General features: G+C 45.5%; 1 long non-coding RNA gene across 1 annotated transcript in view; it reads right to left on the bottom strand.

The window, feature by feature from the left end:
- Nucleotides 1-26,051, bottom strand: part of LOC104653021 (uncharacterized) — a 62,815-nt gene that overhangs the window by 25,664 nt on the left and 11,100 nt on the right. Inside the window, exon 3 of the long non-coding RNA XR_746304.3 lies at nucleotides 16,413-16,515. This is a non-coding gene — a long non-coding RNA (uncharacterized LOC104653021). The remainder of the gene's footprint in view (nucleotides 1-16,412; nucleotides 16,516-26,051) is intronic.

Below are 26,051 nucleotides of genomic sequence, written 5' to 3'. Positions count from 1 at the left end.
TGGAGTCCTGAGATCTGTGGCTCCCCAGGACTTCCAATGGCCAGGGAACCCCTAATTGAACTGTCCCAGGATGGCGTGGAGTGAATGAGGTCCCAGATGGGGTGGAAAAAGGAAGAGGGCTTACCCCGCTGAGGCCTGGGTGAGAGCTGCCTGGGGAGTGTGGGTCACAGACACGGGAAAAGGGAGATTTCAAGGAAGAAGAGGCCCCAAACACCAGGTGGTGCTGGGAAGCCAAGGATGGTAGGGACTGAGGGAGTCCACTGGGTGGACTTGGACAGAAAGTGACAAGGAAGATGGCAGGTGTCAGACTACAGATGGGTGGAGAGTGAACAGGCGCCATGGATCGAAGATGTGAGTCCCCTCCTCATATTCATCTGTTGAAATCCTAACCCCCACGGGGATAGTATTGGGAGGGGAACCTTTAGGAGGTGATTAGGTCATTAGCTAAGAGCCCTCAGCAATGAGATTAGTACCCCATGAAAGGACCCCAGAGAGTTCACTCACTGTCTCTCTGCTCCCCACCGCGTGAGGATAACAAGGAGAATCCGGCCATCTGCAACCCAGAAGGGAGCCCTTGCCACAACTCACTCATGCTGGCACCATGATCTAATTCCCATCTCTGGCAAGTGAGAAAGTGCATTTCTGCTGTTTCTAAGCCGCCCAGCCTGTGGGATTCTACAGCAGCATGAATGAGAAACAGCTGATGGGAAGTAAATCAGAGCGTGCATACAGAACTTTCTAGACACTTGAATGCCGCGCTGTCCTGGGAAACCTTTGGTTACATTCTCCTCCAAAGGCCCCAAAACCCTGTAATACACATCACATATTTATTTTGTTTTGCATATTTTTCTGGAAAAAAAAGGATGAAACAAATCATGACTGTGTATGACTCAAAGTCCCACCAAAATCTGTGTGCCGCTTTCTCACAAAGACACATTTTACATCTTTGTTACAAAATTCATATGGGTTATTTTCCCAGGAGTTCCTGGGAGAATGCTTGTCCCCCAAATTGTGCTAATTACTGAACAGAGAGGTTTTGCCTTAAATGAGGAAATGGAATTCTGATTGGAACATGTCATTGCTAATTATTGCTGCTCCCAAAAGAAGATGTAAGCAGATTCAGAAGACCACTTCCTATTGTTTTATTTGTTTGTTGGTTGGTTTGAGACAGGGTCTCCCGAGGCTGGAGTGCAGTGGCACGATCATGGCTTATTTTACTCACTGCAGCCTCGAACTCCCGGGCTCAAGTGATTCTCCCATCTCAGCCTCCTGAGTAGATGAGACTACAGGTTCATGCCATCACACCTGGCTACTTTTTATTTATTTTTTGTAGAGATGGGATTTCCCCATGTTCCTCGGGCTGGTCTTGAACTCCTGGGCTCAAGCAGTCCTCCCACCTTGGCCTCCCAAAGTGCTGGGATTACAGGTGTGAGCCACCTCATACGGCCTGACCCCCTCCCTTTGAAACAGACTGGTTGTGGATACTCTGTGTTAGTTCCCCAAGCGGATGGAGAACCCAGTTCTCCCTAGGTATATATTTTTAAAGTACACCAAGGGAGAGGACTGAAACCACGGTGGAAATAACTGGAGCTTATGATGCTGCTATAGAGAGAAAAGGGAAAGTAGAGTGAACTCTTAGGACTGCTGTCTAGGTTTCTTGGTGTCTCGACATTTCCTTATTAAACAACAACAAAAACAAAAAACAATAGGAAGGGGTCTTTTGAAATGTCTCATTTCTTTTTTTTTTTTTGAGACGAAGTTTCGCTCTTGTTACCCAGGCTGGAGTGCAATGGCACAATCTCGGCTCACCGCAATCTCCGCCTCCTGGGTTGAGGCAATTCTTCTGCCTCAGCCTCCTGAGTAGCTGGGATTATAGGCATGCGCCACCATGCCCAGCTAATGTTTTGTATTTTTAGTAGAGACGGAGTTTCACCATGTTGACCAGGATGGTCTCGATCTCTTGACCTCGTGATCCACCCGCCTCGGCCTCCCAAAGTGCTGGGATTACAGGCTTGAGCCACCGCGCCCGGCCGAAATGTCTCATTTCTTACTTTAAAGAAACTAAAGTGGTGGACATAGAGAAGGGAGCTCCTGCTGGCTTATGCAGAAGGAGAGCAGAGAGATGGAGTGCAGGGAGCACCTTTTTTTCCTTCTTTCTTCCCTCCCTCCCTCCCTTCCTCCCTCCCTCTTTCCTTCTCTCCCTCCCCTCCTCTCTCCTTCTTCCTCCCTCCCTCCCTTCCTTCCTTTCTTCCTTCCCTCCTTCTTTTTTCTTTTTTGACAGAGTCTTGCTCTGCCACTCAGGCTGGAGTGCAGTGGCATGATCCCGGCTCACCGCAACCTCTGCCTCCCAGGTTCAAGCGACTCTTGTGCCTCAGCCTCCCTAGTAACTGGGACTACAGGCATGCACCACCACACCTGGCTAATTTTTGTATTTTTAGTAGAGATGGGGTTTTACCATGTTGGCTAGGCTGATCTTGAACTCCTGACCTCAAGTGATCTGCCCACCTTGGACTCCCAAAGTGCTGGGATTACAGGCCTGAGCCACCATACCTAGCCCCAGGGAACATTTTTCATGGAAAAGACTTGAGCATGTTTAAATGCTGACACACTTTGGGGAGAGTCCGGAAACGGGGAGAGACCTGGTTTTGTAGTTCTCGGCCAATAGGAGGGGTGGAATTGAGAGCCCAGGAGCAGGGTCTGGCCTTGGAGAGAAAAGGATGGGCATTCAAGCAGGGCGTCTGGTGAGGGTGGGGAGGGAGACAGCAGGAAGTTGAAGGAATTCTCGTGATGGATTCTCTTTGTTCTGTGCAATAGAAAGAGAGGGTTTTTGCTAAGAGTGATGGCAGAGGGATGCGGGGTGGTGCTGAGCTGAGAGAAGGTTTACAAAACGTGGTGTAGGGAAGGGAGAAGGCCCCCAGGGCGGTAGAGCAGGCTGGTAGGAAGTATAGGAGGGAGTGCCGGTTTTCCCCCAGGATCCATCTTCTCTCCTTCCATGGTGATGGAATATTTCACTGGTCACCCAAGGACCAAGGCACAAGGGTTGGGTTTTTTATTTTGTTTGTTTATGTGCCTGTTTGTCTTTTTTCCAGCCCAAACATATTTATCATGAACTCCCTTTTCAGATCAATGAGAAGCCTTAACATGCTTCTATTTTTTTTTTTTTTTTCCCCCTTCTGAGAGAGGGTCTTGCTCTGTCTCCCAGGCTGGAGTGCAATGGCGCAGTCATGGCTCACTGCAGCCTTGACCTCTGGGTTCAAGCAGTCCTCCCACCTCAGCCTCCCAAAGTGCGGGGATTACAGGCATGAGTCACTGCACCCAGCCCCCAACACACTTCTTGACGGAGTCTACATATGGTATCTGCAACCTGAGAGTACACACAAAATGCCCAGCTTTATTCTCTGTGCCAAAGGCTGCATTTCCCAGGACTTTGACCCCACTTGCAAAGAGTCCAGCAGCAGTGAAGAGCCCAGTCTAAGGTGTCACTGTTTACCTCATGCCTTCTCTGGACCGACAGGGGGGCTCTTGGCTAGGGAGGAGGTAGTCTCTGCACCACAGCATGGTGTGAATTTTGCCCGGCACTATTTTTTAATATTCATGTATACTGACTTTTTGTTCATTAAAAAAGTGGGCTGGGCGTGGTGGCTTACACCTGTAATCCAGCACTTTGGGAGGCCAAGGTGGGCAGATCACCTGAGGTCGGGAGTTCGAGACCAGCCTGACTAACATGGAGAAACCCCATCTCTACTAAAAATACAAAATTACCCAGGTGTGGTGGAGGGTACCTGTAATTCCAGCTACTCAGGAAGCTGAGGCAGGAGAATCGTTTGAACCCAGGAAGTGGAGGTTTTGCTGAGCCAAGATCGCACCATTGCACTCCAGCCTGGCAACAGAGAGAGACTCCACCTCAAAAAAAGAACTAATTATTAAATATAATATACTAAAGACATAAAGAAGAATGCAAAATACCCATGTCCCTATCATCTAGTTTAAAGAAAACATTATGAAGATGACCGCATCCCTTTCCCCTGCCTGTAAGTACCTGCTCCTTTGAGTCTGGGGTCTTTTCTTCCCACATCTCCCACCACGGCAGCCCAGAGAGGAGGGCCTTCCATGGTGCACTGCAGTGCAGGTAGGTGAACAGGCTGCATTGCAACATTACAGTAACAAATAGAGAAATCATGAAAGCAACAAAAGAGAGATGAGAACTCTACTTTAGAGATAGAAATACAAGCAATTGCAAAAACCGAGACCAAAAGTTCAGGTCATTAGTAGGTTGGCTTAGACATGGTGACAAGTCTGATGGGTGGCCATCTTAGGACACAGAAACCTGTCAGTGCACAAAGCACAGGACAATGACAAAGTAAGGTGGCCTGGACTAGGACTGACCCCTCCAAGCTGTTCCCAGCCAAGGTTGCACCAATATTCAGATGAGGAGGGACTGCCACTTAAAACCAGAGTAAAGTTGTGGCCATGCCAGTGCACTGTTATCAGAGGTTTGGTATGAGCTGCAAAAGTCTATTTCACAGTGTGGGTTCGTTTTACCTAAAAGTCAGTGCTCAGAGGCGTCTACCCACCAGGCTCACATTTGATTCAAGAAAATAAAATGATTCTCTGAAATCTAGGTGGAAAATTTAAAAAAAAATTAAAAAAGAAAATAAAATGAAAGCCCTATTGGATAGTTGGGACATCTTGAAGCACTTCCGTAGGGACAGATGGGTGAGAGGCTGTTGGCTGACATTTAACTGTAGTTTCACATTTATCCAACATCTCCTTGCAATATGTCCAAGTTAGCCTGGAGTGGACTGGACTTCATGGCCAGAGGAGCTGCCTGCCTTCCAGGCTATGCTGCTGGCACCCTCCTCCCTCCCCATGCTGGGCAGTTTTCTGGCTTAGACTGCAGGTCAGTGGTTTTCTTTGTGACAAAGTTGTTGTTTTTCTTTTTTGAGACAGAGTCTCACTGTTGCGCAGGCTGGAGTGCAGTGGCATAATCTCAGCTCACTGACCTCTGCCTCATGGATTCAAGCAATTCTCCTGCCTCATCCTCCCAAGTAGCTAGTACTATAGGTGCACACCACCATGACTGGCTAATTTTTTTCTTTTATTTTTATTTTTATTTTTTCTATTTTTAGTAGAGACAGGGTTTCCACTATGTTGGCCAGGCTGGTCTTGAACTTCTGACCTCAAGTGAGCCGTCATCCACCTTGGCCTCCCAAAGTGCTGGGATTACAGGTGAGCCACTGTGCTCAGCCTGTGACAAGGGTTTTAACTATAAATTCAGTTTCTTTAATTAATATTAGGCTATTCAAATGACTTATTTTTTCATGAGTAATCTTTGGTAGTGTTAAGTTTTTCAAGGAATTTATCCATTTCATCTAAGTTATTGAAACTGTTGGCATAAAGTTGTTTATAATGCTCCCTTTTTATCCTTTCAATATCTATAGAATCTGTAGTGATGTCTCCTCTCTCATTTCTGATATCAGCAATTTGTGTTGTCTTTTTTGCATAATCAGACTACAGTTTATCAATTTTATTGATATTTTCGAAAAACCAGCTTGTGATTTCATTGACTTTTTTCTATTGTTCTTGTGTATTCCATTTCATTGATTTCCCCCTTTGATCTTTATTATTTCCTTTTATTTGCATACTTTAGACTGAATTTGCTCTTCTTTTTCCAGTTTCTTTACATTTATTTTTTACACCTTTTAGATCATAGCAGAACTTTAACACCTTCTAGTTTCTTTTTTTTTTTTTTTTTTTTTTGAGACAGAGTTTCGCTCTTGTTACCCAGGCTGGAGCGCAATGGCACGATCTCGGCTCACCGCAACCTCCGCCTCCTGGGTTCAGGCAATTCTCCTGCCTCAGCCTCCTGAGTAGCTGGGATTACAGGCACGTGCCACCATGCCCAGCTAATTTTTTGTATTTTTAGTAGAGACGGGGTTTCACTATGTTGACTGGGATGGTCTCGATCTCTTGACCTCGTGATCCACCCGCCTCGGCCTCCCAAAGTGCTGGGATTACAGGCTTGAGCCACCGCGCCCGGCCAACAACACCTTCTAGTTTCTTAAGGTAGAAGCTGAGGTCATTGATTTGAGTTCTTTCTCCTTTTCTAATATAACCATTTAGTGCTATAAGAACACCAAGTCTTGGTGATATTCCTGACCATTGGATGAAGCCTCAGTTGAGGCCAGCCTGAATCCAAAACACTGGTTCTCAATGCTGGCTACACATTAGAACCACCTGGCAAGCTTCTAAAACTAGCCATGCTTTGGTCCCCCCCAGGACAAATAAATGAAAATCCCTGAGAACGAGCCTCGGTATTGGGAGTCGTCAAAGCTCACCAGGTAGTTCTGTTGAGCAGGTAGGACTGTGAATCACCACTCTAGACCACTGTTTTTCAAACTGTCTGTGGTAACAGCAGTTTGCCTTTTCATTTTCAGTTTTATTGTTATTTTATTGGCTGATGCTTTTGCAACACACAATAAAGATGAATCATATGGCTTCATCCACTGGAAGTATCCTTTATAAAAAGTTTTTCATCTATGCCTCTTAAATTCAGATGTTCTCATTATTCTGTAGCATTATCAATGAGGCAGGAAAGAAAGTTCACACACATGGATACTTCAGCCATGTAGATATCTCATCATGGACCAATAAAAAAGTTTGTGGACCACTCTAGTCCAAGGACCGCACTGCAGTGCTGTTGAGTTTTCTTGACTATGAGTCAATAACTTCTTTCTATTGTTGAAATTAATTTCCAGTTATAAGAGGCAGATTCCAACTGAAGCACCCTATCATAGACATATCCACCTAGGCTGCCGTCATCGGGTCGCATGCTGCTCTCTCTCTTTCTGTTTCTCTCTTTCCCACAGGAGAGCTGCAGCCATCCCAGAGTATGTGCTTAGTCATGGCTTATTTGACGGTGACTGCAAGATCACCGAGCACCCTCATTCTGGCTCCCTTTCCAGAGCAGCATGAACACAGGTGATACAAACTTCCCTTCCCCCATGGTTAACACTAAGGAAATGGACCGTCTAGGTTTAAGAGGCAATGGAAGCACCGTTTTTTTTTTTTTTTTTTTTTTCCCCCAAAGGAAACCTCTAGAAGCCACATGATTTGGAGGTATCTTTTTTTGTTGTTTGAGACAGAGTTTCGGTCTTGTTGCCCAGGCTGGAGTGCAGTGGTGCAGTCTTGGCTCACTGCAACCTCCACCTCCTGGGTTCAAGCAATTCTCCTGCCTCAGCCTCCTGAGTAGCTAGAATTACAGGCAACCACCACCATATCCGGGTAATTTTTTTTTATTTTTAGTAGACATGGGGTTTCACCATGTTGGCCAGGCTGGTCTCAAACTCCTGACCTCAGGTGATCCACCCGATGTGGCCTCCCAAAGTGCTGGGATTACAGGTGTAAGCCACTGCACCTGGCCAAGGTACCTTTTCATCTTTTGATCACAAGCTCCTCTTTCAACTTACAAATACGGATTTTAACACATTTGCACTGTTCTTTTTGTTGCTCAAATCATCCTGTGTTTGGCCAGACAGAGCCTTTTCACATAAGCCCCTGTGTCCTTTTAATCAGACTCCATAGTGCCGATACCCTCCTTGTTCAGCTGCCCCAACCTTGGACTGGCCATTTTGCAGGAGCCCTGGTTCCTTTTCTTTTTCTTTTCTTTTTTTTTTTTTTTGAGACGGAGTTTTGCTCTCGTTACCCAGGCTGGAGTGCAATGGCGCGATCTCGGCTCACCACAACCTCCGCCTCCTGGGTTCAGGCAATTCTCCTGCCTCAGCCTCCTGAGTAGCTGGGATTACAGGCACATGCCACCATGCCCAGCTAATTTTTTGTATTTTAAGTAGAGATGGGGTTTCACCATGTTGACCAGGATGGTCTCGATCTCTTGACCTCGTGATCCACCCGCCTCGGCCTCCCAAAGTGCTGGGATTACAGGTTTGAGCCACTGTGCCCGGCCTGCCCTGGTTTCTTTTAGTAGAGAATGGCATACAGAGACCAAGATCTAGGCAAGATATATACTTTTTCTTTTGAGACAGGATCTCACTCTGTCTCCTTGGCTGGAGTGCCTGGCAGTCATGACTCACTGCAGCTTTGAGCTCCTAGGCTCAAGGGATCCACTAGCTTCAGCCATCTGAGCAGGTGGGACCACAGGCACATACCACCATACCTGCCATATATATATATATATATATATATATATATATATATATACATATACATATATACATGTATATATAACATACATACACACACACACACACACACACACACACACACACACACACACACATTGTAAAGACAGGGTTTTTGTTTTGTTTTCTTTTTTGAGACAGAGTCTCTCTCTGTCACCCAGACTGGAGTGCACTGGCATAATCTTGGCTCACTGAAACCTCCATCTCCCAGGTTCAATCAATTTTCCTGCCTCAGCCTCCTGAGTAGCTGGGATTACAGGTATGCACCACCCTGCCCGGCTAATTTTTGTATTTTTAGCAGAGATGGGATTTCACCATAATGGCCAGGCTGGTCTCAAACTCCTGACCTTGAGATCCACGAGCCTTGGACTTCCAAAGTGCTGGGATTACAAATGTGAGTCACCGCACCTGGCCAAGACAAGGTCTTCTTTTATTTTTTGTTTTCTCAGCCCGAATATGTTTGTATACAAGGTCTTGCTAGGTTGCCCAGGCTTCTACTCTTTTTAAACACAAAAATTACATAAATTTTCACACAATCTGTTTTGCCATCTCGAGAGGCCTTTGCATTGAGGCCGCTAATGCCCTGACCATCACATCACTTGGATTTGGAGTCCCTTTGGGTTACAGCACAGTGCCTCAGCCTCAGCACTACTGACGTGTGGGCTGGATTGTTCTGTGTTGCGGAGGCTGTCCTGACACTGCAGGTAGATGCCAGTAGCACCTCCCTAGTTGTGGCAACCAAAATGCTGCCAGACATTGCCTAATTCCCCTGGGGGTGCCAAAATCATCCCCCATTAAGAACCACTGGATAGCCTCTGGGATTCTGTGGAAAACTTTCTGGAACAAACCAGAGAAAATCTGACTCCTGATATCACATCCATGCCAGCTGCCTGCCTCTGTTTCCCCATTTGTCTAGGTGGAATCATGACTACAAGGTAGAACAGCATATGGTGGGAAGGAATCAGACCTGCAGTGGGTCACTGCGGTGCTCATGAGCAGACGTAAGGTCACAAGCAGCACTACCCAGGAGCCGTGTGGCACTGTGCTGGCTTTGCTGATGGCAGGGCATCCCACTGAGCTGACTCAAGTCCCCAGGATTGCTCCAGCTCTTGGATTCCCCCCAGGCCTCTTCTTAATGTTGGCCTTGTTTAAGATCTTTCATTTTACCGTCAAAAAGAGAAAGTCTCATTTAATTCATACCAGACGCTGAGTGAGTCGTCATGAATCAATACAACATTATCCAAAAACCACCAAAATGAATCATAGGGATAAACAGGATTTTTTTTTTCTCCCTGCAAAACAGAGACTAAAATAGTGCCTTGCCCTTTTAGAAAAAAAAAAAAAAATCTGAGGTTAGCAAGAGGCCTAGGGCCCTGCTGGTGTAATCCACGTGTCTGTGAGCATGGAATGGTCCAGCTGCAGGTCCTAGGGAGACAGGGTAGGAGGCCTGCAGCTGAGCCAGGCAGACATGGGCTAAAGGAGGTGTTTCAGAGTCGGTATTGAAGACTGGGGGTCCAGCATCCCCCTGAAACTGTTATGCAATCCTGTTTCCATCCCAGCCTCAAAGCTGTCTGAGACTCAAAGAAGTTTTGTGATCCTGATCATGGACGAAGAGGCCCCTGGGAACTGGGGAGGGTCTTCTGGGAGCTGAGCATCCTGGAATTCTGCTGATAAAGCCAAGGGGACCCGTCAGCGTCGTGAGCGCTTGTTTTCTCAGTCCTGCATCTACTGAGATCCTTGAAAATGGCACTTGGAGTATCTAGGGGAGTCAGAAATGGTGGTTGTCCTCCATGGGGCAGCAGGGAGGCTGGAGAGGGAAGGCTCCGGGACCACCTAGGCTCTCAGACTCTGCCCCTTGAACAGAGGGAGGCAAAGGCCAAGAAGAGGCTGGGCTGACACATCCTTACAGTGTGGCCGCATGAGACGCTTGGTTGGTTCTAGCTTCTAGGTCTCCACGGCCTCCCTGTTTCCTGTCTTTTCCAGAACAGGCTCTTCAATTTCCCTTTCCATGGTGTGAGGGACCCACATCCTTCGTATGAATTTCCCTTGGGGTCAGGGTCAGCATCTGTTGCTTGCCACCCTGGTTTCTATAAGAGGCTCTGACAGCTGTCTCCCAAATCCCTCACCTCTCAGACCTGTGCAGGAGTAGCCAGGAACAAGTGGAGCTGAAGCCATGCTCAATGGCACCCACAAGGTCAACTCAGAAGGGCTCCCTTCTGTTAAGGCAGAATCAGAGCATGGAGGCTGAGTGCTCCCTGCAGTCACTGGGCCATCACCAGTGAAGGAACTGACTCATCTGATGTGGGCCAGTGAGGAATGTGTTTAGACAACTGACCACTAAGACCTACAGCAATAAAGAAAATGGAACTGGCCGGGCACAGCAGCTCACGCCTGTAATCCCAGCACTTTGGGAGGTGAAGATGGGCAGATCACCTGAGGTCAGGAATTTGAGACCAGCCTGGCCAACATGGTGAAACCCCATCTCTACTAAAAACACAAAAATTGAGCTGGGCGTGCTGGCTCACGCCTGCAATCCCAGCACTTTGGGAGGCGAGGCAGGTGGATCACGAGGTCAGAAGTTCGAGACTAGCCTGGCCATCATGGTCAAACCCCATCTCTACTAAAAATACAAAAATTAGCTGGATGTGGTGGCAGGCACCTGTAATCCCAGCTACTCAGGAGGCTAAGGCAGGAGAATCGTTTGAACGTAGGAGACGGAGGTTGCAGTGAGCCAAGATCGCACCACTGTACTCCAACCTGGGTGACAAGGTGAGACTTGGTTTCAAGAAAAAAAAATTGGCTGGGTGTGGTGGTATCTGCCTGTAATCTCAGCTACTTGGGAGACTGAGCCAGGAGAATTGCTTGAACCCAGGAGACAGAGGTTGCAGTGAGCTGAGATCACACCACTGCACTCCAGCCTGGGCAAAAAAAAAAAAAAAAAAAAAGATGGAGCTGTTCCCAGAGATCCTCGGTGCCACTCCAGGTTTCAGCAAAGCTTTGCTGAGGGGCCGGGGTCACAGACACCAGTGCACACAGACTCTATAGGGGATCCCATCGTAGCCCCCTCCCCCTGAATGGCCTCCAGGCATCTATCCTGGCTCCACGTCTGGGCCCTTCATTTTCTTACATCTTGCCTGCGGCAACCTCCTGTGTGTCACCTTTCCCCCCCCAACTTCTGGGATGACTATTCAATTCTTCATTCTTTCAAACCTCCAAGGGCTCCCAGCCCGCTCATCCCTGGCATCTGCCCACTAGAGGACCCTCACTAGAAATACTCCTTAGTTGTGACGATCAAAAATGTCTATGGACATTGCCAAACATCCCCTCAGATGGAAAATCACCCTCAGTGAGACCCACTGATCTAGACCAACGGCCAGCCGCTCTCTCTCACGCTTGTCACCCACATCTGGAATGCACACATTTGACGGACCTTCATCTGTCCTTTTTCAAAGCCCAGCGTGGTCGAGCACCGTGGTGCACGCCTGTAATCCCAGCAATTTTGGAGGCCAAGGCAGGAGGATTGTTTGAACTCAGAAGTTAAGAGACCAGCCTAGGCACCATGTTGAAACCCCATCTCAACAAAAAATACTACAATTAGCCAGGTGTGGTGGTATGTGCCTGTGGTCCCAGCTACTCAGGAGGCTGAGGTGGGAGGATTGCTTGAGCCTGGGAGTTTAAGAACGGGCTGGCAACATAGCAAGACCTCATCTCTAAAACAAATTTTTTTTAATGTAAAAAAAAATTAAAAATGTGATCACATTTTTCTGGAGGGGAATTTAACAGTATATTTTGTGAGTTTTAAGTTGACAGTGTAATATACAATTAGTCAGGCATGATGGCAGGTGCCTGTAATTCCAGCTACTCGAGAGTCTAAGGCAGGAGAATTGCTTGAACACGGGAAGCAGAGGCTGCAGTGAGCCGAGATCACGCCACTGCACTCCAGCCTGGGTGACAGGGCAAGACTCTGTCTCAAAAAATAAAATAAAATTTAATAGTGTAATATTATGAACTACTGATACATGAAACATAGATGAATCCCAAAAGCGTAATTCTGAGGGAAGAGTACATACGCAGGGTGCAATGGCTCACGCCTGCCATTCCATCACTTTTGGAGGCCAAGGTGGGAGGATCGCTTGAGCCCAGTAGTTCTAGACTGGCCTGGGCAACATGGCAAGATGCCCCATCTCAATTTGTTAAAAATTAAAAATTAAAAAAAAAAAACCAAAGCCCCATGGACTGACAGGCAGACAACACATACACACACATGCCTGTAGATTTCTAGGTGTGAGTCAGACGTCCCTGTGTCTCCCTGGCTCCGGGGGCCGCTGTTCCCGCTCTCCAGTGTCTCCCTCAGTTGACCTGAGGAAAGCAGGATGCACCTTCCCCTCCCCTATGGGTGTGGCTGGGGGTGGACTCCACAGTACCAGCCTCTGCTAAAGAAGTCTGCTTCCGCTGGGAGCCGTGGCTCACCCCTGTAATTCCAACATTTTGGGAGGCTGAGGTGGGTGGATCACCTGAGGTCAGGAGTTTGAGACCAGCCTGGCCAATATGGTAAAACCCTGTCTCTATTTAAAATACAAAATTAGCCGGACGTGGTGGCAGGCGCCTATAATCCTAACTACCCGGGAGGCTGAGGCAGGAGAACAGCTTGAACCTGGGAGGTGGAGGTTGCAGGGAGCCAAGATGCGTCACTGCAGTCCAGCCTGGACAACAAGAACGAAACTCCATCTCAAAAAATAATAATAAAAATAATTTAGGCTGGGTGTGGTGGCTCATGCCTATAATCCCAGCACTTTGGGAGGCCAAGACGGACAGATCACAAGGTAGGATGATCGAGACCATCCTGACCAACATGGTGAAACCCCACCTCTACTAAAAATACAAAAAAATTATCTGGGCATAGTGGTGTGAGCCCGTAGTCCCAGCTATTCAGTAGGCTAAGGTAGGAGAATCGCTGGAACCCAGGAGGCAGAGGTTCCAGTGAGCTGAGATTGGGCCATTGCACTCCAGCCTGATGACAGAGTGAGACTCTGTCTTTAAAAAGTAATAATAAATAATAATAATAATTTAAAAATTAAAAATAAATCTTCCTAGTCTCTGATTCCTCTCTCTCAGCCTGTCCAGCCGCTTTATAAGCTGGATGTGGGTGGTCAATCCGGTGACTCAGAACTACCAGCTCCCAGAAATTTCCCTCCCAGCCCTGCATAGGTGGTCCAGCATCCCATGTTGGGATCGGGAGGGGCTGCCCCGCCTGTCTGGGGTCTCAGCCAAGCCTGAGGCAGAAGGAGCCTGCTAATTACCATCCAGGTGCTCATTAGCCGCCCCTCCTCTCCTCGCCTCAGGATTCTTTCCCATTCCTATTTACTCAACCTCTCCCTCCTGACCAGAACCTGCCCACTGACATTTCAACATATTTAAGTCTCTCCTGAAATTAAAAAAAAAAAACAAAAAACAAAAAACCTGTTTTGACCCCAAATCTCCTTGCAGCTACCTCCTAATTCTCTCTTCCCTTTCAAAGCCAAACTTGTGAAAAAGCTGTCTGCAACCACAATCTCCGTTCCTCACCTCCTACGCATTCCAGTCTGGCTTCCCTGCATCAGTCCCAGCATCTCTTCCCAAGATGGTCTGATGCTAAGAGCACCGGGCTGAGGCTGGAGAGCACGAAGCTGGCCTGGCCTAGGCAGGACCCTGGCCATGGGAGCAGCAGTAGGGACACAATGGTTGGCGTTACCCAGGGTTGTCAATGGCAGCTGCAGACGATAAGCTTGAACTTCTGAGCAGTTCCAGAAAGAATATCTGGCCTTGAGTCCTGAGACTATGCCAACACCTACTTACCTTCATCGATTCATTCATTCATCCAGTCAATAACTCTTTATTGAACACACCTGGGCCAGACCCTGAGGCAGGCACCTGTTAATAGACTTGCTCTCTTCCCTCATGGAGCTAACTGGGCATCAATCAAAGAGCCATGAAAATACAGAAAGACAACCGAGATGTTGGATGGAGAAGTGCAGAGTGTATCACAGTGGGATCAGATCTGGCCTGAAAGGTCAAGAAGAGATTTTTAGGTTGGGATCTAGCCAATGACTAGGAATTAGCTAGTCCAGGAGCAACGGGGGTAAGGAGATGATAGGGAACTGGAGGAAAAGTGTCTCTGTGGGACCAAGAGGCCAGGGATTCCAGAATTGAAAAGGATCAGCAGGAAGCAAGTAGGGAGGGGTGGGGAAAGCTGGATAGAAATTAGATTTTTCTCTTTTTTTTTTTTTTTGAGACGGAGTCTTGCTCCGTTGCCCAGCCTGCAGTGCAGTGGCGCAATCTCCACTCACTGCAACCTCCACCTCCGGGGTTCAAGCGATCCTCCTGTCTCAGCCTCCCAAGTAGTTGGGACTACAGGTGTGCACCACCAGGCCTGACTAATTTTTTTATATTTTTAGTAGACACAAGGTCTGGCCACTTTGGCCAGGCTGGTCTTGAACTTCTGACCTCAGGTGATCCGCCCAGCTTAGCCTTCCAAAGTGCTAGGATTACAGGGGTGAGCTACTGCACCTGGAATTAGGTTTTTCTCTCTGTCCCTCAGCCTTTGTGCCAAACCTTTCTCCTGCCTCATCTGAAGGGCTTTAGCACCGTCCACTCCCCTGATGCGGTTGACCCTTTTATTTCCCTTCCTCCTAGGACTCTGTAACGCCTGAGCTCTTGCATGTCCCTCCTCTGACCTGAGTGTGAGTGTTCCATAGAGCTCTACCTAGGCCTTACTCCCCTTCCCAACCCTTTTTCTTGACATTGTCTCCCACTTTTATAGACTGTCACTTCTAACAGATCTCCAGTCCCAGAACTCTTCCCTGGACCCAGGTTCAGTGATCTCCTTGCCCAGTGATCCTCTTCACACAGATACCCTACTCACTATCTTAAATACAGCATATCTTAGAGCAAGAAAATGTTAAGTCTCCCTTTTGTTGAGAAAATGTAGAAAGTAACCTAAAGCAGTCAGGTGTGGTGGTGTGCACCTGTAGTTCCAGTCACTCGGGAGGCTGAGGCAGGAGAATTGCTTTAACTCAGGAGGCAGAAGTTGCAGTGAGCCGAGACCGCACCACTGCACTCCAGCCTGGCAACAGAGCAGGACTCTGCCTCTAAATAAGTAAATAAATAAACAAACAAATAAATAAAACTAAAAATACAAAATTTAACCTGGCATGGTGGTGTGTGCCTGTAGTCCCAGCTACTCAAGAGGCTGAAGCAGGAGAAACACTTGAACCCAGAGGCTGAGGTTGCAGTGAGCCAAGACTGTGCCACTATACTGCAGCCTGGGTGAGACTGTGTCAAAAAGAAAAAAAAAAAACCTAAAAGGAAACAATCTCTCTCTGTTTCTTTTCTTTCCTTTCAGCACCCCCCTACCCCAGTAATTAGCCTGACTTGATTACTTGATTAGTGCTTGTCTACAATGTAACTCCTATACTTCCTGCTATGAGAGAATTGCCTGGACTCCCTTTTTTCGAGGAAATCAGGTGATATGAGACATATAACTATGCTCTGAAGTTGCAAATGACATCATCAGTGAATTAGTTTTCTTTTTGCTTCTTTTCTTTGTTCTTCTAACCATATGTGTATGTAAATGTGTGCGTGTGTATACCCTGAGAATTTCTGTGCAGGGAGGAAGTGGTTCAATCTGCTTGTCTCTGAGCAGCCGTTGGCTTTTAGAATAAAGAAATGACTCTGCCTTGTTTCTGATTCAGATGCAGCATGAGGCTTGCTTTCATCCATGAGGTCTAAATTTAAACGCCTGCTTTCTCCCCCAATAAAACTTAATCCTCTTTCTCCATAACACTGTAGAAAAAAAAAAAAAAAAAAAAAAAACTTGGCTTTACATGGTGTTTAGCTTAGATCTGTAAGAGGAGCTTAAGTGTTGATTACAAGAAACACCGAGAGAATGAAAACTAGCTTGGAAACCCGATGTAGCTCAGAAAACTCCATATGACAAAGACACCACGCAGATTATATAGGCAGCCAGGTCAGAAGGGTAGTGCACGGGAGCCTAATTGGTCAAGGCCATTGTCATGTTCCATCTGAGGACTGACTCAGTGCTCCCATTCCTTCAACCATAACTTGTATTCCTTTCCACACCTCTCCCACTGCTGTCTTCATTTCAGCAGAAAAAGACCATCTCTCTTGACCAAAATATAAGGCCCACAATAGTATCATTTTGCACATTTCACCCACCTTGTTTAAATTTTTATTTTGATATACAGTCGTCCCTGGATATCCGTAGTGGATGGGTTCCAGGACCTCCCTCCGATACCAAAATCCATGGATGCGCAAGTCCCTGATAAAAAATTTAGTAGTTTTAGCATATAACCTATGCACATTTTCCCATATACAGAACATTAAATCATCTCTAGATTACTTATAATACCTAAGAAAGTATAAATGCTACATAAATAGTTGTTACATTGCATTGTTTAGGGAACAATGACAAGGGGGAAAAAAAGTCTGCACATGCTCACTACAGACACAACAAAAAAAATTTATTTTGATTCAAGGTTGGTTGAGATCACAGACGCAAAACTCATGGATATGGAGGGCTGACTGTAAGTGCAAACACAAAGAACTCCCATAAGCACAGTGTAAGAAACCCATCATATAGCCTTTACTCTGGCCCCATTTTTATTTTCTCTGTCTTTCTAAGTCTTGCTGGAGTTTATCCATTTTACTAATCTTTTCAAAGAATGGAATATTGTGGGCTTTTGGGGGTTTTTTGAAACAGGGTCTCATTCTGTAGCCCAGGCTTGAGTGCAGTGGCATAATCACAGCTCACTGTAGCCTCCACCTCCCAGGGTCAGGTGATCCTCCCACCTCAGCCTCCCGAGTAGCTGGGACTACAGGCATGCACCATCATGCCCAGCTAATTTTTGTATTTTTTTAAGAGACAGTTTCACCATGTTGCCCAGGCTGGTCTTGAACTCTTGATCTCAAGTGATTGAAGTGCTGGGATTACAGGCATGAGCCACTATGCCCGGCCTAACATATTTTAAAATTTCCTTTGTGATTTATTCTTTGACCCATGAGTTACTTAGTAGTGTGTTGTTTTTTTTTGTTTTTTGTTTTTTTTGAGACGGAGTTTCGCTCTTGTTACCCAGGCTGGAGTGCAATGGCGCGATCTCGGCTCACCGCAACCTCCGCCTCCTGGGTTCAAGCAATTCTCCTGCCTCAGCCTCCTGAGTAATTGGGATTACAGGCACCTGCCACCATGCCCAGTTAGTCTTTCTGTATCTTTAGTAGAGACGGGGTTTCACCATGTTGACCAGGATGGTCTCGATCTCTTGACCTCGTGATTTACCCGCCTCAGCCTCCCAAAGTGCTGGGATTACAGGCTTGAGCCACCGCGCCCGGCTAGTAGTGTGTTGTTTAATTTCCACTTACTGGGGGGATTTTCTAGATTTGTTTGTTATTCTAGCTAATATAATTCCATTGTGGTCAGAGGACATAATTGATAAGATATCAGCCTCTATTTATTGACCTACTTATAGTCCAGCATATGGTCTCTCATAGGGAATTTTTCATGTGTCCTTGAAAAAAAAAAAGTGTATTCTGTGTTCTGTGGTTATCCAGCACAGTGTTTCATAAAAGTCAATTAGACAAGGTTGGTTAATTGTCATTCAAGTATTACATATACTCAGTGATTTTTGTTTTCTTGGTCTATCAGTTACTGACAGAGAGATATTAAATTCTCCTTTTTTTTTTTGAGATGAAGTCTTGAATTGTCACCCAGGCTGGAGTGCACTAACACGATCTCGGCTCACTGCAACCTCTGCCTCCTAGGTTCAAGCAATTCTTGGGCCTCAGCCTCCCGAGTAGCTGGGATTACAGGCATGCACCACTATGCCCTGCTAATGTTTCATATTTTTAGTAGAGATGGGGTTTCTCCATGTTGGTCAGGCTGGTCTCAAACTCCTGACCTCAGGTGATCTGCCCGCCTCAGCCTCCCAAAGTGCTGGGATTACAGGCGTGAGCCACAGTGCCCAGCCTGAGATGTTAAAATCTCTAATCATGACTGTGGATTTGTCTAGTTATTGCTTTAGTTCTGTTAGCTTTTCCTTCATGTATTTTAAAGCTCCATTACTGTTACAGACTGAATTGTGTCCTCTGCCACAATTTGTATATGTAAGTCTTAACTCTGAGTACCTTAGAACATGATTATAATTGGAGATAGGGTCTTTACAGAGATAAGTTAAAATGAGGTCATTAGGGCAGGCCCTAATCCAATATGACTGGTGTCCTTGTAAGAAGAAGAAATTTTGACACAGACACAGAGGGAAGATAATACGAAGACAAAGGGAGAAGATGGCTCTCAGAAGCAATCAACACTATCAACACCAAGGTCTTGGATATTTTGTTTTGTTTTGAGATGAAGTTTCACTCTCATCACCCAGGCTGGAGTGCAATGGCACAATCTCAGCTCACTGCAACCTCCACCTCCTGGGTTCAAGCAATTCTCCTGCCTCAGTCTCCTGAGTAGCTGGGACTACAGGTGCTCACCTCACCAAGCCCACCTAATTTTTGTATTTTTAGTTGAGACGGAGTTTCACCATGTTGGCCAGGCTGATCTTGAACTCCTGACCTCAGGTGATCTGCCCGCTTTGGCCTCCCAAAGTGCTGGGATTACAGGCGTAAACCACCATGCCCGGCCCCCAGTCTTGGATGTTTAACCTCCAGAACTGTGAGAAAATAAATTTTGGTTGTCAACACCATCAGTCTGTGATGGCTTTCTATGGTAGACTTAGCAAACTAATATAGTTACTAAGTGCACACATTTAGGATTATTAAGTATTCTTAATAAACTGATTCTTTTATAAATATGAAGTTTTTCTTCTTGTATCTAGTAGTACTCCTTATCTTGATGCCTACTTTATTTGATATTAATATAACCACATCAGCTTTCTTGTTTGTTCTCACTCTTCTTATTCTTGTTTGTTCTTGTCTTATTTGTATTGTATTTGTATAATATATATTTCCCCATCCTTTTACTTTCACTTTTTTGGTCTCTATATATTCAAATTATGTCTCTTAAGACAGCATAGCTAGGTGTGGTGGCTCATGCCTGTAATCCCAGCACTTTGGGAGGCCAAGGCAGACAGATCGCTTGAGTCCAGGAGTTTGAGACCAGTCTGGGTGACATGGTGAAACCCTACTTCTACAAAAAAAATACAAAAATTAGCCAGATGAGGTGGTGCTTGACTGTCATCCCAGCTACTTTGGAGGCTGAGACAGGAGGATCACTTAAACCCAAGAAGCAGAGGTTGCAGTAAGCTGTGATCATGCCATCTAGCCTGGCCACAGAGTGTGACCATGTTTCAGAAAAAAAAAAAAAAAAAAAAATCCCAAAGCTAAAACAAAACAAAACAAAATCCAGCATATATTTGGGCCATTTTTTATTCAGTTTGATAATCTTTGCCTTTATTTATATATTTATCTATCTATTTAGAGGTGGAGTCTTGCCCTGTCACCAGGCTGGAGTGCAGCAGCGCATTCTCAGCTCACTGCAACCTCTACCTCCCGCATTCAAACGATTCTCCTGCCTCAGCCTCCCAAGTAGCTGGGACTACAGGTGCCCACTGCCACATCTTGCAATTTTTTTTTTATTTTTAAGAGATGAGTTTCACCATATTGGCCAGGATGATCTCGGTCTCCTGACCTTGTGATCTGCCCGCCTTGGCCTCCCAAAGTGCTGGGATTACAGGCATGAGCATTGTGCCCAGCCAATCTTTGCCTTTTAATTGTTAGTACATTTATAATGTAATGATTTCTAAAATTGTGTTCAAATCTACTATCTTGCTATTTGTTTTCTATTTGTGCCACCTGTTTTTCATTCTGTTCCTCCTTGCCTGCCTTCAATTAATCAAATATTTTTTAGTCCATTTTATTTCCTCTATTTGATTCTAGCTCTACCTCTTTATATAATATTTTCAGTTTAGCTCTAGATGATTACAGTATGCATTCTTAATTTATTACATTTTGCTTAAAATTAATTTATACCAATTTCCCTAAATGTATAACCTAAAAAGAGAATTTCATTTACCCTACCTGTCCGTATGCTATTATTGTCATATATTTTCCTTTAACATGTTTTATTTCATTTGTTTTTGAGATAGTTTCACTTTATTGCTTAGGCTGGTGCGCAATAGTGCAATCACAGCTCACTGCAGCCTCAACTTCACAGGCTCAGGTGATTCTCCCACCTCAGCCTTCTGGGAAGCTGAGGCTATAGGCAAGCACCACCACGGCAGTCTAATTTTTTGCATTTTTTGCAGAGAGGGAATCTAACCATGTTGCCCAGGCTAGTCTCAACTTCCTAGGCTCAAGTGATTCTTCTCCTCAGTCTCCCCAAGTGTTGGGATTACAGGCGTGAGCCACTGTGCCTGCCCTTACATGTTTTAAATCTTATATTATTGTTTTTGTTTGAAATAGTTGTTTAAAAAAATTATTTTTAAAATTTAAAAAATATAGGCTTTTATATTAGTCCATGTAAGATGTTCTTCATTCCTTTCTGTAGAATGTACCACAACTTACTTATCCATTCACCTACTGAAAGACATCTTGGTTGCTTCCAAGTTTTGGCAGCTATGAATAAAGCTGCTATAAATATCTGTGCAGGGTTTTATGTGGACATAAGTTTTCAACTCCTTTGGGTAAATACCAAGGAGTGCCCTCACGGGGTATCTTTGCCTTTCAGCCTGATGAACAGTTGAAGACTTTTGCACTTATTTTAGTGTAGGTCTGACAAAAATGAATTCTCTCAGCTTTTGCTCATCTGAAATTAACTGTATTTAATGTTTTGACTTCAGTAACTGTGAGTTCCATGTCAGCATAGCTGACAAGAAAAGACACACAAGTTCTTAGCAGGTTGCTGTGTCAAAGAATAGCATTGTTTTCTTAGTCTGGTGAGAGGATGAATGAGAAAATTATAGTTATAGCCAAGTGAGTGCCCAGGACTTCAGGAGGCAGTTTTACAAATTTGTTTGGATGGATGAAATATCTTTGTTTTGGGATTGCCAATCCCCTTCAACTGAAGAGGAAGTTAAAACAGAGATCCAGGACCATTCCACAGTAGGAAGAACAGAATCACAACCAACGCCCCTGGTGGCTGCCCCTCATGAAGCACAAATGATGGCAGTGGCTATTTCCCTGGCAGCTCCTGCTTTTTTGTCAAGGGCAAAGCTGTTATCTCTTCACTCCCTCCCTGCCTATATTGGAGAAGTTTTTTTGGAGTCATGGATGCAAGGCCAATGGCCCCTATTAGCAATGTTTCAATCAAGTCTTTCCTCTGGTGAACTTTGATGTGTATCCCAAAGGATTTATTAAGGAAGTGCTCCCAGGAGAATCAAATAAAGGAATGCGGAAAAGAAAAGGAAGAGGAAGAAGCCAAGCAAGGTGACGATGTTGGCCATCTCCCCGCCTCAGCCTGATGCAGAGGTGAATTCTGAAGGGGAAATTATACTTTAGAGAATCCCATTGCAAATGAGGGCACTGGGCTGACATCAGTGAAAGTGCAGGCTTTCCTGTAACAGTCAGTGGTTATGAACACAGGGAGGAAGGACACACACATTCTCAGCCCATTCTCGCTCCCTCTGAGTGCTGGCATGCAAAGCAACCCCAGTAGACCAGGTGTGGTGTGCTCAGGTCCAAGCCACTGGAAACAAAGGTCACAGAAGCTAGAATGATAACAGGACAGAATTGCTGAAAGGGATCCAAGGGGATACAGGTGAAGCACCAACAGCATCTGCCACAGTAGGATATGTGAAAATAAGGCCTAGACACGCTTTTTATAGAATGCTTTGTACTAATTTAGTAGGAGGTCATTTAATGTATTACTTCTTTTAAGTGGGTTCCCTTGGGAGTATAGAGGGACATCTCCTGGGCCAACCCATTAATATTTCAAGATGAGAAAGTCTCTTTGATAGCTGTGCATCTTATACGTGCAAGAACTCTGGGAAGTATCTAGGCCATCTGAATCAGGTTTCTGCACATCTTGACCAATTTAGTTTCTGAAATTCTATTTTGTCATTTGATACCCCCCCTCCACAAACTGATTCTATAGTGAAAGTCAGGAGTCAAAGTCTTGTTGCATCTGAAAGTCTTCACAGACTTCCTTTCCCGTTGACCTATAAAGTGTGTGTCTCATTGTATTGAAGGACAAGAATATTTCTTTTTTTCTTTTCTTTTTAAATTTTTTTTTACTTTTTTGAGATGGAGTCTCACTCTGTCACCCAGGCTGCAGTGCAGTGGCATGATCTTGGCTCACTGCAGCCTCAGCATCCTATGTTCAGGCAATTCTCCTGCCTCAGCCTCCCAAGTAGCTGGGACTACAGGTGCACGCCACCACACCGGCTAATTTTTTTTGTATTCCTGGTGGAGACGGGGTTTCACCATGTTGGCCAGGATGGTCTCGATCTCTGGACCTCATGATCTGCCTGCCTGGCCTCCCAAAGTGCTGGGATTACAGGCATAAGCCACCATGCCCAGCCTTTTTTTTCTTGCCCAGGCTGGAGTGAGTGGTGTGATCCTGACTCATGACAACCTCAACCTCCCAGCCTCAAGCCATCCTCCCACCTCAGCCTCCTGAGTACCTGGTACTACAAGTGCATGCCACCATGCCTGGCTGATTTTTAAAATTTTTAGTAGAGATGCAGTCTCGCTATGTTGCCAAGGATGTTCTCAAGCTGCTGGCTGAGCTCCAGGGATCTGCCTACCTTGGCCTCCCAAAGTGCTGGGATTACAGGTTTGAGCCACCATGCCTGGTGGATATCTCAAATTAGAGTAGGAAAACTTTTAACCACTCTTTGATGATGTTAGCATATTTTATATATGATGATATTTCTACACATCTGGAAACATATATTTCTATGTATGTGATCAGTATTTTCTCATCTGGATGAAATTAAGAGAATAATACTGTTGTCAATCATGCCCTTCCATTATCTGCCAAAAAATTCCAGACACAGGCCAGGTGCAGTGGCTCACACCTGTAATCCCAACACTTTGGGAAGCTGAGGCAGAAGGACTGATTGAGTCCAAGAGTTCAAGACTAGCCTGGGCAATATAGTAAGACCTCAATCTAAAAAAAAAAAAAAAAAAAAAAAAAAAAAAAGAGGCAGACATGACAGTACTGTGGTCTTCAATGGAACACACACTGGAACACAGCCGTAGCATCTAATGACTTTTATCAAAAGCCCTTCATTCATCATACCCCCTTTATTTCACATGAACCATTCTAGGAATCATGTGAACAAGAAGATTCTTGGGTGCCATCAAGTGGCCATCTGGGGAAAACCAAAGGTGATCTGGGTGTAAGACCATCATCAGCCTCTACATAATTTCCTCCCTGAATTTGGGGCCTGGTTTTGGAACACAGAAATGTTTAAAAAAAAAAAAAAAAAAGCCGGGCGCGGTGGCTCAAGCCTGTAATCCCAGCACTTTGGGAGGCCGAGGCGGGTGGATCACGAGGTCGAGAGATCGAGACCATCCTGGTCAACATGGTGAAACCCCGTCTCTACTAAAAGTGCAAAAAATTAGCTGGGCATGGTGGCACGTGCCTGTAATCCCAGCTACTCAGGAGGCTGAGGCTGGAGAATTGCTTGAACCCAGGAGGCGGAGGTTGCGGTGAGCTGAGATCGCGCCATTGCACTCCAGCCTGGGTAACAAGAGCGAAACTCCGTCTCAAAAAAAAAAAAAAAAAAAAAAAAAAAAAAAAAAAAGTTGTCAGAGGAACCTAGCTGGAGTTTGGGGATGAAGCCAAAAGCCATGGCCTGAGAAGGGAGAAAATGGCTGATGCAGCCAAAGATTATTTTTAATTAATTAATTAATTAACTTTTTGAGACAAAGCCTTGCTCTGTCACCCAGGCTGGAGTGCAGTGGTGTGATCTCGGCTCACTGCAAGCCCCACCTCCTGGGTTTAAGTGATTCTCCTGCCTCAGCCTCCTGAGTAGCTGGGATTACAGGCGTGCACCACCACACCCAGCTAATTTTTGTATTTTTAGTAGAGACAGGGTTTCACCCTGTTGGTCAGACTGGTCTCAAACTCCTGACCTCAGGTAATCCACCTGCCTTGGTTTCCCAAAGTGCTTAGATTACAGGCGTGAGCCACCGTGCCCGGCCAGACTTTAATTTTTGAGAGCAGTTTTAGGTTCATAGCAAAATTAAAAGGAAAGTACTGAGATATTTCATATGCCCTCCCCCACATGCATGACCTCCCCCATTATCAACATCCCCCACCAGAATGCTACATTTATTACGGCTGATGAACCTACATTGACACATCATCATCACTCAAAGTCAATAGTTTATATTAAGGTTCATTCTTGGTGATGTACAATCTATGGACAAGTGAAGAAATCTATAGGACATGTGTCCACCATTATAGTATCAGAGTATTTTCACTGCCCTAAAAATCTTCTGTTCTCTGCCTATTCATCCCTCCCTGCCCTCAGTCCCTGGCAACCACTGATCTTTTGACCAGCTCCAGAGTTTTGTCTTTTCCAGAATGCCACCTAGTTGGAATAATACAGAGTGTGTATCCTTTTCAGGATGGCTTGTTTCACTTAGTATTATGCATTTTTCTCGAAGTCTCTTTGTGGCTTGGTAGCTCATTTCTTTTTAGTGCTGGATAATATTCCATTATCTGAATGTGAAACTAAACTTATTCTTTTTTTCTTTTTTTCTTTTTTTTTTTTTTTTTGAGACAGAGAGACAGAGTTTCACTCTTCTTACCCAGGCTAGAGTGCAATGGCGCGATCTCGGCTCACCGCAACCTCCACCTCCTGGGTTCAGGCAATTCTCCTGCCTCAGCCTCCTGAGTAGCTGGGATTACAGGCACGCGCCACCATGCCCAGCTAATTTTTGTATTTTTAGTAGAGATGGGATTTCACCATATTGACCAGGATGGTCTCGATCTGTTGACCTCGTGATCCACCCGCCTCGGCCTCCCAAAGTGCTGGGATTACAGGCTTGAGTTCTTCTGGGAGACCAGATGAAAAGCCCCTGAAGCAGGGGGAAGAAGTGAGGCACTGAGATGAAAGAGCAGTGACAAGGTGACTCCAAGAAAGAAAGGCCCTAGGCCCTGATTCCTGGGCTGCATGCCAGGGAACAGCATGACCCCAGAGATGGCACTGCATCGAGGGTGTTTTGGTTGGCAGCATCACAGGCACTCTAATATGTCCATGCCCTTGTTTGACACTGAAGCAACAGAAAGATTCCCATGGCCCCTGGGCTATGAACAGAAGTGGAGGGAGGACGCCCAGACCTGAAGAAGGCATATGCACAGAACAGGCCACTTCTATGTGACCTATGAGGAAAGATGATACTAAGGAACAATTGCCCTTCCTCTCACACCTTAGCACAAGGCAAGACCCTAAGAACCCACGAACTATCCAGCAAGAAGGAACAACAACTCCAAATTTTGGGCTGGGCATGGTGGCTCACGCCTGTCATCCCAACACTTTGGGAGGCCAAGGCGGGAGGTCTGCTTGAGGCCAGGAATTTGAGAACAGCCTGGGCAACACTGTGAGACCCCAGTCTCTACAAAAGAAACAAACAAACCTCACATATCTAAAATTAATTTGCTGTTACTCTAGCAGACTGGGAACTCAAAACACAAGTGAAGTTGTTATGTTCAAATAAATAGTTTGTTGCACACCTGATTTGGTAGACTGAGATTATGTCATTATAATAATAAAGGTCACCATTTACAAAGACTTCACTGAGAATTACATCCATTATCTCATTTAATCTCATCTCATTTAATGGGAGTCGATTCCCTCATAATCCCTATGTTGATTCCTGTAACATGGTAGAGTTGGATGCCTG

The sequence above is a fragment of the Saimiri boliviensis genome, chromosome 5 (genome assembly GCF_048565385.1).
Source record: "Saimiri boliviensis isolate mSaiBol1 chromosome 5, mSaiBol1.pri, whole genome shotgun sequence".
NCBI classification, from domain to species: Eukaryota; Metazoa; Chordata; class Mammalia; order Primates; family Cebidae; genus Saimiri; species Saimiri boliviensis.
The sequence above is the reverse complement of the archived record's forward strand: the minus strand, read 5'-3'. Positions and strand labels throughout refer to the sequence as shown.